A 14,082-nucleotide genomic window follows, 5' to 3' on the forward strand; every position below is an offset into this window, starting at 1 on the left:
CCAGAAATGATCAAAGGGAAGGCTGAATTTTGGTGTTTGGAAAATATCATTTGCTTGGTTTTCATTCTGTTTAGGACAAAAAATTCAGTTCAGTTTCTCAAGAAAAATAGTGGGAAATTGTGGACTGTTGGGGCATCCTAGTGCTTTGTGAAAACACCATGAGATTAGTGAGGAGAAAGCAGGAACCTGGGAAAAGGGAAAGTTGATTGGATCCTGCAAAAATGAGAATAAAATACCCAGAGTGGGAAAAGGGGTTGGCTGACCAAAAAAAGAGAACCCTCAAGCCCTAATAAAATGGAAGTAAATACTTTTTATAACGTCCTAGATTGAAAAACAAGTCAATTTAGTTCTCATTTGGCCCACAGAAATTTCCCTTAATCACATTTAGTATAGGAGGATTTAAAATATATCAACCTCAAAAGTATAACCGTTTATAGAGCAACATAGTAAAGTTCAAAATAAATAGTCATCATCAAAATAAAAATGTAGAAAGCCAAATCACTCTCTGGGAGACCTTTTACAGTATAGCAATCCTTCACAGAGGACTGGGATGAATGGGAGTTAGCCTGCTTAATCCTGGAATCTTGTAATAATCTAGAAGCAACATGGTCAAGGGTAAAGAGCACAGGACTGGGAGTTCTAAACCTAGCTCTGCTGTTTGTATGCTGTGTGCCCTTGGGTAAGTCACTTGACTTTTCTGTTAACTCAGTTTCCCTATTTATAAAATTAGGTTTATTCATCTGTTCTCCTCCCCCTTAGACTGATTTTCATGTGGATCAGAGTTGTGTCTGATTTGATCTATACAGAGTGCTTGGCAAATAATAAACAGTTAACAAATACAATTATTAATAACCTGCCACATGTTAGCATTCCAGTCCAGCACAGCCATATTTTATCTCCTCGTTTCTTTACTTTCCTGTGTATAATGGTCAGTAATCATGAAATGCCACAACACATGCCTGTCACACACAGTCAGGAAAACGAAATATTCACTGAAAATCAATTGGGTAAATTTGACAAAGACTGCCAAGCCAATTCTGGATCATCATTACTGTAGCTAACAAGGATAAAAGATTTTTCTTTTCCCTTCAAACGACTACAACTAGGAATTCAAATACTCTGTGTGGCTCAAATTCTCCAACATGAAGAGAACTGAAAGAACAAAGACATCCATGAAAAAAATATATCTACAGATCTATCTGGAGATCAATCAATCATATTTATTGAGTACTAACTATGTGGAGAGCATAAGTGGACAAAAGATGGATAAGAGGAAACTTTTTTATACTATAAACTAAGCTCCCAGAGGCTTATAGGAGTTCTGCCTCAGGCCTTTAAGGCTGGGTCTCTGGGTACAGATTTTAGCTTCATGTGGTTAAAGGTGAAACTCATTTAGGATCTACACAGATTCCTAGAAGTTACTAGGAACCTCCCCCCAGGAGTTTATGATACACAACATAGAGAGAGAAAAATGAATACTCGAGATTGAAAAGGAGAATTAACAAAATTTCCTGAAAATTCCACAACAGCCATTGAAGAAATCCCCAAGCTTCTAGGGAGTAGGTGCAGAAGATAAAAATGTATAGTGAAATATTATTACTGAAAACATATGATAATTTTGCTATGAGAATACTTGAGAAGGAAAAGGAGGGATTGGATTTGCTACATTCCACATCTCCCACTTATTTCTTCCCAGGGTCTTTAAGGTCTTCCTCTTCAGTAAGCAGAGAAGATTTTTGCAATAGGAAATTATAGATGAGCTTCATGTATTATCTGCTGCTTAATTCCCTCCTGAGTCTTCAAGGACTGACTCCTCCAGGGATCAGGGAGAATATTTGGGCATGGCCTAGTGGATAGAGCATGGCCTGGAAGTCAGAAGGACCTGGGTTCTAATCCCATCTCCATCACTTGTCTGCGATGTGACCTTGGGCAAATCACTTAACTTCTCTGTGCCTCTGCTACTGTAGCTGAAAAATAGAAATTAAGACTATGAACTCTATGTAGGGCAGGGACTGTGTCCAACCCAATTTGCTTGTACCCACCTTAGTGCTTAGTACAGTGCCTGGAACATAGTAAGCATTATGCAAGGTATCTAGTAAGCACTTAAAAGATATCATAAAAAGTACCCTTATTATTATTTATCCCATGTCTGCCAGTTCTGCTGTATTATACTCTCCCAAATGCTTAGTAAAATGCTCTGCTTATAGTTTATGCTCAGTAAATAACACTGATTGACCTTCCACTTAACTCTGTCCTGGGTCTTTAAACAGAAATAATATTTGAGAAGGAAATAGAGAGATTTCAGTTTTTGCATGCAATATCTCCTACATACTTCTCTCCTAAGTCTTTAAATCCTGGCCACTTGAATGAGCAGAGAATATTTAATAATAATAGTGCTATTTGTTCCCCTCTCAGGATCGCACCTAGTGAGTTTCCAGTACTCTACCAGTCTCTACTACGGGAAGGAGAGTCAAACAGAGGCGTGTCCATTCTAGTCCTAGTTTGGCCAGTGGCTGGCGAGTGGGGTCCAAAGCACAGGTGGAGGAGGTGGCACTTGCGAGGAGGAATGGGGAAGTAGGGCAGAAGGTTGCCTATAATAATGATTGTGGTATTTGTTAAGGGGTGACTATGTACTAAGTCCTGTAAATTCTTGGGTAGATAAAAGGTAATAAGGTCTCACATGGGGCTCACAGTCTAAGTAAGAGGGAGAGCAGGCCCTAAATCCCTATTTTGCAGATGAGGGAACTGAGACACATAGAAGTGTGGGCCACACAGCAGGTAAGTGAGGGAGCTGGGATTAGAACCCAGGTTCTTTGATTCCCTGACCTCTGTTCCTTCCACTAGGCCCTGCTACCTCTCTAACTCTGGAGCCAGAAGAGAGAATATTTAAGATGGAAACAGAGATTTGATTCCCTCCATGCAACGTCTCCCATTTATTTTTCTCCTGGGCTGGTAAAGCCTGGGTACTAGAGTAAACAGAGAGTATCTGAAAGGGAAAGAAGAGATTTACTTCATGCAATTGCTCCTGCTTAATTCTCTCGTGGGTCTTCAAGGCTTTCAAACTCAAGAGAGCAGAAAATACTTGAAACGGAAAGGAGAGATGTGCTTTATTCAGTATATTTTCACCTTGGTCTTTAAAGCTAGCTCCATTGGGGTGGAAAAGGAAATATCTGAGGTGGAAAGGAGAAATTTATTTCATGTAATATTTATCATGATTCTATTCTGTGTCTTTAAGGCCTCCCAGTACTCAAGTTAGTCGAGAATATGAGAAGTTTAAAAGATTGGTTTATGCCATATTTCCACTTTATTCTCTCCTGAGTCTTCAAGTCTCAGCTCCTTGAGATTGCAGTTAAAATTTCAAATAGAAAGGAGAGATTTGCTCCACGCAATATGGGTCTTTAGGCCCAGCTCTTCTGGGAGAGAGCAGAGGATATCAGAGGTAAATTTGCTTGATGCATTCATTCATTCAATTCTATTTATTCCCTCATTCATTCAACCATATTTATTGAGTGCTTATTATATGCAGAGCACTGTACTAAGCACTTGGAAAGTACAATTCAGCAACAAAGAGAGACAACCCCTGCCCACAATGGGCTCACTGTCTAGAAGGGGGAAGACAGATATCAAAAAAAGTAAACAGCCATCAGTAGCATCAATATAAATAAATAGAATTAGAGATATATATATACATATCAGAACAAGTAAAAGTGCCATTAATATAAATAAATAGAATTATAGATATGTACATATACACATCACCTCTCAGGGTCGCACCTGGAGAGTTCCAGTACTCTACCAGTCTCGGCTACGGGAGGGAGAATCAAGCAGAGGCTTAACCATTCCATTCTTAGCTTGTCCAGTGGGTAACAAGTGGAAGGCAATCTGCTACAAGTCAAAACTCACCTGTGCTGGGCAGCAGCGGCATGGGAGATGGAGACTCAGGTTACTGCGTGGAAGGAGGCAATGGTAAATCACTTCCGTATTTTTACCGAGAAAACTCTATGGATACACTACCAGAATGATCGCAAATGGAGGTGGAGCATTCTGGGAGAGATGTGTCCATGGGATCTCTATGGGTTGGACAGAACTTGACAGCTTAAGACAACAACGACAACACATGTACACAAATGCTGTGGGGTGGGGATGGGGGGTTAGACCAAAGGGAGTGAGTCGGGGTGAGGTGGGGGAGGGGGAGCTGAGGACAAAGGGAGCTTAGTCTGGGAAGGCCTCCTGGAGGAGGTGAGCCTTCAGTAGGACTTTGAAGGGGGGAAGTGTGATTGTTTGGAGGATTTGAGGAGGCAGGGCATTCCAGGCCAGAGGTAGGACGTGGGCCAGGGGTCGACGGCGGGACAGGTGAGAACGAGGCACAGTGAGGAGGTGAGCGGCAGAGGAGCGGAGCGTGAGGGCTGGGATGCAGAAGGAAAGAAGGGAGGTGAGGAGAGAAGGGAGGTGAAGGGATGCAGTATCGGCCCTTAATTCTATTCTGGGTTTTCAAGGTATCACTCCTTGAGAATATTTGAAATGGAAAGGGGAGATTTGCTTCATGCCATAACTCCTGCTTAATTCTTACCTGGGTCTTTAAGGTCCAGCTCCCCTGGGAGAAAGTAGAAAATATTTGAGGTAGAAAGGAGAGTTAACTTCATGCAATATTTGCCACTAAATTCTTGCTTGGGAGAAGGAAGCAGAGAGAAATGTGGTGAGTTAGAAAAAGGTTAGATTCATTTCATGTAATATCTTCCAATTAATTCTCTCCTGGGTCTTAAAAGGCCTAACTTAACAATGGAACAGTAAGAAAATCTGAGGTAGAAAAGGATAGGTTTGCATCATGCAGTATCTGCTGCTTAATTCTCTCCTGGGTCTTTAAGGCTTAACTCATCTCAGAAGTAGAGAATTTTTGAGAAGGAAAAGGAGAAAATTAATAGTAATAAATGTGGCATTTGTTAAGTGCTTACCATGTTCTACTGATTTGTTGCAGTCCTACTTACTTGTCTCTCTAGGTTCCTTAAGGCCTGACTACAAGAGTGAGCAGAGAATATCTGAGGTGGAAAAGATTTGCTTCATGCAGTATCTAATGCTTAATTCTCTCCTGGGTTTTAAAGTCTATCACTTCCAGGAAGTAGGGAGACAATTTAATGAGACAAGGATAGATTTGCTTCATGCAGTATCATTTGCTTGCTTTTCTCCAGAGTGATTAAATCTCAACATTTCAAGTCAGAAGAGAGAATATTTGAATTGGATATGGACAGATTTGATTTGATGTATGCATTACCTCCCACATACTTCTCTGCTTTGGCTTTAAGGCCTGGCTCTTTGAGTGAACAGAGGATGTTTGAAGCAGAAAGAAAAGATTTGATTCCTGCAGTATTTCCATTAATTCTCTCAGTAGTCTTCAAGGTCTATCTGCTGAGGAATGCAGGGAGAATATTTGAAATGGAAAGGAGAGATTAACTTCATGCAATATCTCCAGCTGAATTTTCACTTGGGTTTTAGAAGTCTAGCTCTGTTGGGAGAGAGTAGAGAATATTTGAAGTGGAAAGGAGATACTTATTTCAGGCAGTATCTTTCCTTCCATTCTTCCAGGGTTCTCTAAAGCCTAAATTTTCAGTGAGAATATGTGAGAAGGACAATGAGAGATTTAATTTGCTGCATGTAATATCTCCCAGTTCTCTCCTGGACCTTTAAAACCTGTCTACTCATATGAGCAGAGAATATTTGAAATTGAAAGGAGAGACTTCCTTCTGGCAATATCTTCCAGATAATGCTCCAGTTAAGGCTCTGCAAGACCTGAAACCTCAAAGAAACAGAGGCATTTTGAGGTAGAAAAGGATTGATTTGCTTTATGTAATGTCTTCCAATTTTCTCCTGGGTCTTCATTGCTCGGCTTCTGGAGGAGCCGAGCAGAGGATTTTTAAAGTGGGGAGAGAAGATTTCCATCTGTGTTTTAATTCAGTCCAGGGACTTCAAGGCCTAAAACCTTAATGGATCAGTGACATAATTAGTAGTAGAAAAAGGAAGATTTCCTTCAGGCAGTATCTTTCTCAGTTCCCTCCTTGGTCTTTAAGGTCTAACCCTTTGAGCAAGAAGAGAGAATAGGTGAGCTGGAAACAAAAGAAATTTGATTGGCTGTGGCTGATATCTCTCACTTCTCTCCTGGGCCTTTAAGTCCTGGCTACTTGAATGAGAAGAGAAAAGTTGAATTAGGAAGGAGAGATTTGCTTCTGGACTGTGAGCCCTTTGTTGGGCAGGGATTGTCTCTATTTGTTGCTGAATTATACTTTCCAGGCGCTTAGTACATGTTCTGCGCACAGTAAGCACTCAATAAATATGACAGAATGAATGCTGCATGCAACATGTGACACTTAATTCTGTCCTAAGTCTTCCACACCTAACATATCTGATGGAACAGACATTTTGAGGTACAAAAAGATACATTTCCTTCATGCAATATCTTCCAATTAATTTTCTCCTGGATCTTAAAGTTACAGGATCCCTAAAGTTACACTATGCGGGAGCAGAGAGACAATTTTGAGGTAGAAATGGGTAGATTTGCCCAAAATAATATCATCCACTTAATTCTATTCATGGTCTTCCAGGCCCAGATTACTGAGGAAGCAGACAGAAAATTTGATTAGAAAAAGATAGGTTTGCCTCATGCAATATCTTTAATTTAATTCTCTCCAGGGTTTTCAAGGCCTAACTCTTTTTTTCTTAGGGTATTTGTTAAGCACTTACTGCAAGTCAAGACTCTTCTAATTGGTAGATACAAGTTAATCAGGCGGGGCAGAGTCCCTGTCCTACATGGGGCTCAGAGGCTGAGTAGGAGGGCAAACAGGTATTGAATCCCCATTTTACCGTAGAGGAAACTGGGACACAGAGAAGTTAAGTGACTTGCTCAAGGTCACACAGCAAGCAAGTGCTGGGATTAGAACTCAGGTCCTCTGACTTCCAGGCCCGTGCCTTTTCCAGTAGGCCATGCTGCTTCCCTTGGAAAATAAATGGCATATTCGTGAAGTGAAAGAGATTTGATTTGCTGCATGCAATAATCTCCCATTTACTTCTCTACTGGGCCTGGATAGTTCAATTAACAAAGCATATTAAAGTTGACTGATGAGATTTACTTCATGCAATAGCTGTGTCTTGATTCTTTTCTGAGTTTTCAAGGTATAGCCCCTCTAAGGGGCACAGAATATTTGAATCCAAAAGCCAAGATTTGCTTTCGCAATATCTGTTTCTTACTTATGTCCTCCTGGGTTATCAAGGCTAACATCTCCAATGAGTAGAGAGGCAATTTGAAGTATGCAAGAATAGATTTTCTTCATGTAATATCTGCTGCTTCATTCTCTCTTGAGTCTCAGAGGCCTAACTTCGGGAGTGCTGAGAGAATATTTGAAATGGAAAGAGATTTGCTTCTCACATTATCTCCGACTTAATTCTTACTTTGGTATTTAAGGCTAACTATTTTGGGAGAGAGTACAAAATATTTCAGGTGGAAAGGAGATATTTACTTAATGAAACATCTTGTCTTTTCTTCTTTCCAGAGTCTGTAATGCCTGGTTCTTCAAATTAGTATGAAATTTTGAAAGAAACCAGAGGGATTTTCTTCACAAAATAGCTGCTGCTTAGTATTCTCCTGACTCTTGTAGTCCTAACACCTTAAGGGAGCAGAGAAAAAAATATGAGATAGAGAAGGATAGATTTGCTTCACGCAATATCTTTCATTCATTTCTCTCGTGGATCTTCAAGTTCCACCCAGTGGAGGGAGCAGAAAAAAAAATTTGAGATAGAGAAGAATAGCTTTGTTCTCCTTCAGAAAGAAGGGCAAATTATTTGAGACTTGAAAGAGAGATTAGATTTGCGGAATGCACTATCTACCCCTCATTTTTGATTCTAAGACCTGGCTACTTGAATGAGTAGATAATATTTGAGGTATAAAAGGATACGTTTCCTTCATGCATTTTCTGCCACTCAATTGTCTGCTGGATCTTTCTTCAAGCCCTATCTCCTCAAGAGTGCAGAGAGAATACTTCAAGTAGAAAGACTGGTGTCATGCAATATTTCCTGCTTCATTCTCAGTTCGGTGTTTAAGGACTAGCTTTGTTGGGAGAGAGTGAAGAAGGGAAAAGAGAAATTTACTTCATGTAACATCTTGTCACGTGACAGGCAGGGACGGGTTTGAGGATCAGTGTGGCGAGAGGGAGAGACCGGGCTCAAAAAGGCTGAATCATGCAAGATTTATTCTACGTGGCAAATCGCGCTTCCCTTTTGGGAGGAACACATTTATTTTAATTATTTCCACGTGACAAATTGAACTTCCCTCTCCAGAGGAATGCACTCCAGTGTTACTCGCACCTAGCGAAGCACCTAGCCCCCAACGATAATAATAATTATGGTATTTGTTAAGTGCAGAGTACTGTTCTAAGTGTTGAGGTAGATACAGGGTAATCAGATTGTCCCATGTGGGGCTCACATTTTTTAATCCTCATTTTTACAGATGAGGTAACTGAGGCATAGAGAAGTTAAGTGACTTGCCCACAGTCACACAGCTGACAAGTGGCGGAGCCGGGATTAGAACCCACGATGAACGCTTCCCACTCCGGAGGAATTCACTGATACATTACTTGCACTTGGTGAAGCATCTAACATCCAGCCACGAACACTTCCGACTCGGGAGGAATTCACTTATGTGTTATTCACCCATGAAGAAACACCTAGCTCCCACCCATGAACGATTCTCACTGGGGAGGAAAGCATTTACACGTTACACTCACTGGCGAAGTGCCCTAGCTTCCAGTCCCTCCAGTACTGAGCGGGACACTCACCTATTCTACAGCTCCCCACTTGGTGCAGACAGAGTGGGTATACCACGGTCTGGGCAGAGGTGACACACAGCCGGCTGCTGCAATCCGTTGCCCAGAATGTCAGAGGCGGCAAGTATTTATCACCTGTCCTTCCAGGCCGTTCGGGCTTCTGGTTTCTGCTTGTCCAATCTCCTATCCCCCCTCGCCCCTCCATACCCGGTTGGCACAGAAAGAGAGGGACACCTTCTGCATTCTTGGCCTGGGTTGTTTATCTAGCAGTTGCAGTTGTGGCGACAGTTTCCCCCCGACCCAAGTTTCCGAGTTGCGCTTTGCTGGCTCGGGAAGTCACGGTATAGTGTTTGAACTTGAGATGGTGGGTGCCCACCTGAGACCCAATTTCCTCCTGGATCTTCATGGCCTAGTATCTGAAGGGAGCAGGGACACAATCTGAGGTAGAAAAGGATAAACTTGCTTCATTTAATTTCATCCAATTAGTTTTCTACTGGGTCCTCAAGGCCTAACTCTTCGAGAAAGTTGAGGGAATATTTGAGAAGGAAAGGGAAAGAATGAATTTGCTGTGTGCAATACCTAGCACTATTTCTCTTTGGTGTCTTTAATGCTTGGCTAGGAGACTGAGCGGAGTATTTTTGAATTGGAAAGGAGCTATTTGCTTCAAGCAGTCTGTTGCTAAATTCTTTCCTTGATCTTCAAGGTCTAGCATCTGGAGGGAGCAGAGAGATAAATTGATGTAAAAACAGATGGATATACTTGCTGTAATATTTTCAATCGAATTCACTTCAGGGTCTTCCTGTCCTTCTACTTGAGGAAGGATAGAGAATATTTGAAATGGGAAAGGGGAGATTTGCTTCATGCCTCATTTCATGCTGTTTCTCTCCAGGGTCTCACAGAATGAATCCTCAAGGGAGTAGAAGGAATATTTGAGTAGGAAAAAGAGAGATTTCATTTGCTGTATGCATTATCTTCCAGTTTCTTCTCTCCTGGGGCTTTAAAACCTAGCTACTTGAGGGAGCAAAGAATATCTGTTCTGGAAAGGAGATATTTGCTTCATGCAATATTTCCCTCTTAATTCTCTTCTTGGTCTACAAGGCCTATCTCTTCAAGTGAGCAAAGTATATTTAATGTGGAAAAGGAGAAATTTCCTTCATTAATTATTTTCCACTTAATTCTAGTTTAGTTCTTCAAGGCCTGGTGTGTTTGAGGTGCCAAGGAAAAAATATTCTTGTTAATTGCTTCATATTCTCTGGAAAAGCTTTCGGCTTTATCCTCTCATTCTCTTCCCCTCTTCAAAGCCTTACTGAGAGCTCACCTCCTCCAGTAGACCTTCCCAGACTGAGCCCTGCCTTTCCCTCTGCTCCTCCTCCCCCCCATTCCCCCTTCTCCTGCCCTCTGCTCTTCACCCTTCCCCTCCCCACAGCACTTGTCCATATTTGTATATATTATTTATTACTCTATTTGTTAATGATGTTTATATATCTATGATTCTATTTATCTTGACGATATTGATGCCAGACTACTTGTTTTGTTTTGCTTTGTTGTCTGTTTTCCCTGTTTAGACTGTGATCCCATCGTTGGGCAGGGATGGTCTCTATCTGTTGCCGAATTGTCCATTCCAAGCGCTTAGTACAGTGCTCTGCACACAGTAAGCGCTCAATAAATATGATGGAATGAATGAATGACTGTCCTCTCACTCCAATTTCTTACTATGAACAAAGATTCCAAGCTCCTCAGCCTCTGTGCTACTGAAATTGATAAGACAGAGAGTGGGCCTGGGGGAGAGTTGGTCCCGGTATTCCTGGATGACTGATGATGTTCAAAAAACATGCTAAAGTCAATTTTTTTTAACTCACAAAACTTTACTCTGCATTCCCAATATACTTGGGTCTCTACCCTTTACACACTAGGATTTTCATCTCACCCCTTCAGACCTTATGACTGTGACCCCATCATTGGGCAGGGATTGTCTCTATCTGTTGCCGAATTGTACATTCCAAGCGCTTAGTAGAGTGCTCTGCACATAGTAAGCGCTCAATAAATACTATTGAATGAATGAATGAATGTACATGTCTCTGTAATGTATTTTAATCTGCGTCTTCCCTTCGAGTCAGTAAGATCCTTATGGGCAGAGATCATATTTACCTTCTTGATTGTATTGTACTTCCCCACGCACTTAGTACAGTGCTATGTAAACAGCAAGTGCTCAATAAAAACCACTGATTGATGGATTTAATATAATTCAGATCTTTGCAAAACTTGTAGTTTGCACAGTGAACACCATGTAAGACCTTTCACCTCCGATTCCCCCGCGGAAGTTGAGAGAGGAATGTTCCTTTTCTAGCATGTGTTTTGTTTTCCTGCATGAACTATCTCCAGTTAATACGTATGAACTCAGAGGACTAAAGAAGCCCAGACCTATGTTCTTGACCCCCAGCTTGCTAAAAGAACCCAATGGAGTTGGTTTCTGAGGAGAAAATGGTGAGTTTGGTTTGCCTGCCTTGGTGCAATTAACTTCTCCCTAATTCTTTTCTGAATTAAGGGAATCTGTAGATTTGCAGATCCTTGGTACCATTCTGTCTTTTAATGACTCTTCCTGACTGTTTTACTGATGCATAGTCAAGGAAGGTTCAGCTCTGACTCTTGAAAAGCCCAAGGAGAAGGAAACAGGGGATGGGATTTTTCAACATGTGTGCTGGGTACAAATAGAAGCAGTGTGGTCTAGTGGAAAGATCACAGGCCTGGGAATCAGAGGACCTAATGGAGGTATTTAATGATGGCATTCGTTAAGTAGAACAAGTACTGCTTCTTTAGTAGAACAACAATTAGTACAAGTACAGGTAGAACAGTCAAGTGCTGATCTAAGCACCGAGCTAGATACAAGCGATTCAGGTTGGACACGGTCCCTGTCCCACATGGGGTTCACAGTCTTAATCCCCATTTTACCGATGAGGTAAATGAGCCACAGAGAAGTAAAGTGACTTGTCCAAGGTCACAAAGTAGACATATGGCGGGGCAGAGATTAGAACCCAGGGCCTTTACGACGCCGAGGCCCGTGCTCAATCCACTAAGCCATGCTGCTTCCCTCTGTTCTAAGCCCAGCTCCGCCATTTGATGGCTGTGTGACCTTGGGCAAGTCTCTGTGCCTTAACTTCTTTGTAACTCAGTTCCCTCACCTGAAAAATGGGGATTCAAAGCCTTCTCCCAGTCCCATGTGGGACCTTATTATTTTCATTCATTCAAGCAGATTTATTGAGCGCTTACTATATGCAGAGCACTGTACTAAGCACTTGGAATGTACAATTTGGCAACAGATAGAAACAATCCCTGCCCAACAACGGGCTCAAAGTCTAAAATGAGGAGACAGACAGCAAAACAAAACGAGTAGTCAGGTAGTATTATTTTGTGATTACCCCAGCACGTAGTACAGTGCTTGCACATAGTAAGTGCTTAACGAATACCACAATTATTATTATAAATAGAGAAACTGTTTCCAGGATAGGATACTTGTGAAGAGGTTCAATGAAACAGAACAACTTACCGAAACAAGATTTTAATATTGTTAATTCTATCTTTTTCTTTTGCTCTGATTTTACTTTGAGTGGAATGTAATATTGGCCCATCACCAGGTCCTAGTTCTCAATGAAGGTAATAAAAATGAACTAAAATTATATTCAGGAGAAAAAGTTTCAAAACAACAATTCTGAACCTAAATGCTAGCTCATCGTGTATACCCATAATGAAGAGTTTGACACTATTTTCTGATCCATTTCAGTGCCAGCCTTGATATGGAAAGATTCTATGGAACATTCAGAACAGAAGAGAGGACCAGTGGAAATCAGACGACCCTCCCTGTTGAAGAAAATCATGCAGTAGGCTAAAAGGAAACTGTTTTGGGTCTCCTTCAGTACTTCCAGTCTGTGTGGGCCAAAGTATGGCAGAGTGAAAAATGAACACTTGAAGTGGAAAAGGAGGACTCTCCTTCATGTGAAACTCTGTTTAATCTCCTATAGCCTCTTTAGATGATCTCCACCCCATGTCTTTAAGGCCAGGGTGCCAGATGGAGAGAGTTGCCTCAAGAAAAATCTGTTGAAATTCTCTGCCCTGGTCTTTGTGACTGGGAAGGAGGGAGAAGAGAATTTGCAGCAGTCAAAGGGAGTGCATAAATCTAATAGCGTCCTAACAAGATTAAAATTACAATATAAATGATTTAAGTCCAGGCCAGCAATAAATCCTTTCTTTTCTTTCCTAATCATGTTTTCACAAGAACATACCGAATTTTTATTCACTCAGTCAGTGTTCAATGGAAGAATATTTTCATCTAATTCATGGCCCAGTCTCTGCGGGCTCTCCCGCTGCCCTGGGGTGATAGTAATGATAGTGATGATGACCCCATTCTTCCTGGGATCTGCCATTCATTCCCCTGAGGCCTAGGGTTTACTTCAGAGTGGTTCAGGGCCTGCAAGGCATTAAATAAATGACCTATAGGAGAAGCAGCAAAGTATGCGTACATGAGTGTTATGGTGGTGAGATGGAGGTAGGATGGGCATCAAAGTGCTTAGGGGGTCGAGACTTAAGGGATAGGTAAAACTCAAGGGAGGGTGATTGGAGGGGTGGGGGGGAAATAAGAGGTTAGTCAGAGAAGGCTTCTTGGAGGAGCTTTTCAAATGTCTAAAACTGAGCTCCTTATCTTCCCTCCCAAACCCTGTCCTCTCCCTGACTTCCCTGTCACTGTGGACGGCACTACCATCCTTCCCGTCTCACAGGCCCGCAAGCTGGGTGTCATCCTTGACTCTGCTCTCTCATTCACCCCACACATCCAATCCATCACCAACACCTGCCCGTCTCACCTTCACAATATTGCCAAGATCCGCCCTTTCTCCTCCATCCGTACGGCCATCATGCTGGTACAGGCTCTCATAATATCCCGACTGGACTATTGTGTCAGCCTCCTCTCGGATCTCCCTTCCTCCTGTCTCTCCCCACTCCAGTCTATTCTTCATTCCGCTGCCTGGATCATCTTCCTGCAGAAACACTCTGGGCCTGTCAGTCCCCTCCTCAAAACCCTCCAGTGGTTGCCTATCAACCTTCGCACGAAACAAAAACTCCTCACTCTTGGCTTTAAAACTCTCCATCACCTTGCCCCCTCCTACCTCACCTCCCTCCTCTCCTTCTACTGCCCACCCCATACACTCCGTTCCTCTGACACTCATCTCCTCACCGTCCCCCATTCTCACCTATCCCGCCGTCGACCCCTGGCCCACGTCCTCCC

The 14,082-nt window shown here is 42.1% G+C and overlaps 1 protein-coding gene and 1 non-coding gene across 2 annotated transcripts in view; one reads left to right on the top strand and one right to left on the bottom strand.

Moving 5' to 3' along the window:
• FAM102B (family with sequence similarity 102 member B) overlaps positions 1-14,082 on the bottom strand; it is a 116,667-nt gene that overhangs the window by 99,668 nt on the left and 2,917 nt on the right. The gene's annotated exons all lie outside the window — the stretch shown is intronic.
• On the top strand, positions 3,757-3,893 carry LOC114811636. The gene has a single exon (XR_003759332.1). It is a non-coding gene; the product is annotated as a small nucleolar RNA SNORA7 (small nucleolar RNA).

This window comes from Ornithorhynchus anatinus, chromosome 4 (assembly GCF_004115215.2).
Source record: "Ornithorhynchus anatinus isolate Pmale09 chromosome 4, mOrnAna1.pri.v4, whole genome shotgun sequence".
NCBI lineage: Eukaryota > Metazoa > Chordata > Mammalia > Monotremata > Ornithorhynchidae > Ornithorhynchus > Ornithorhynchus anatinus.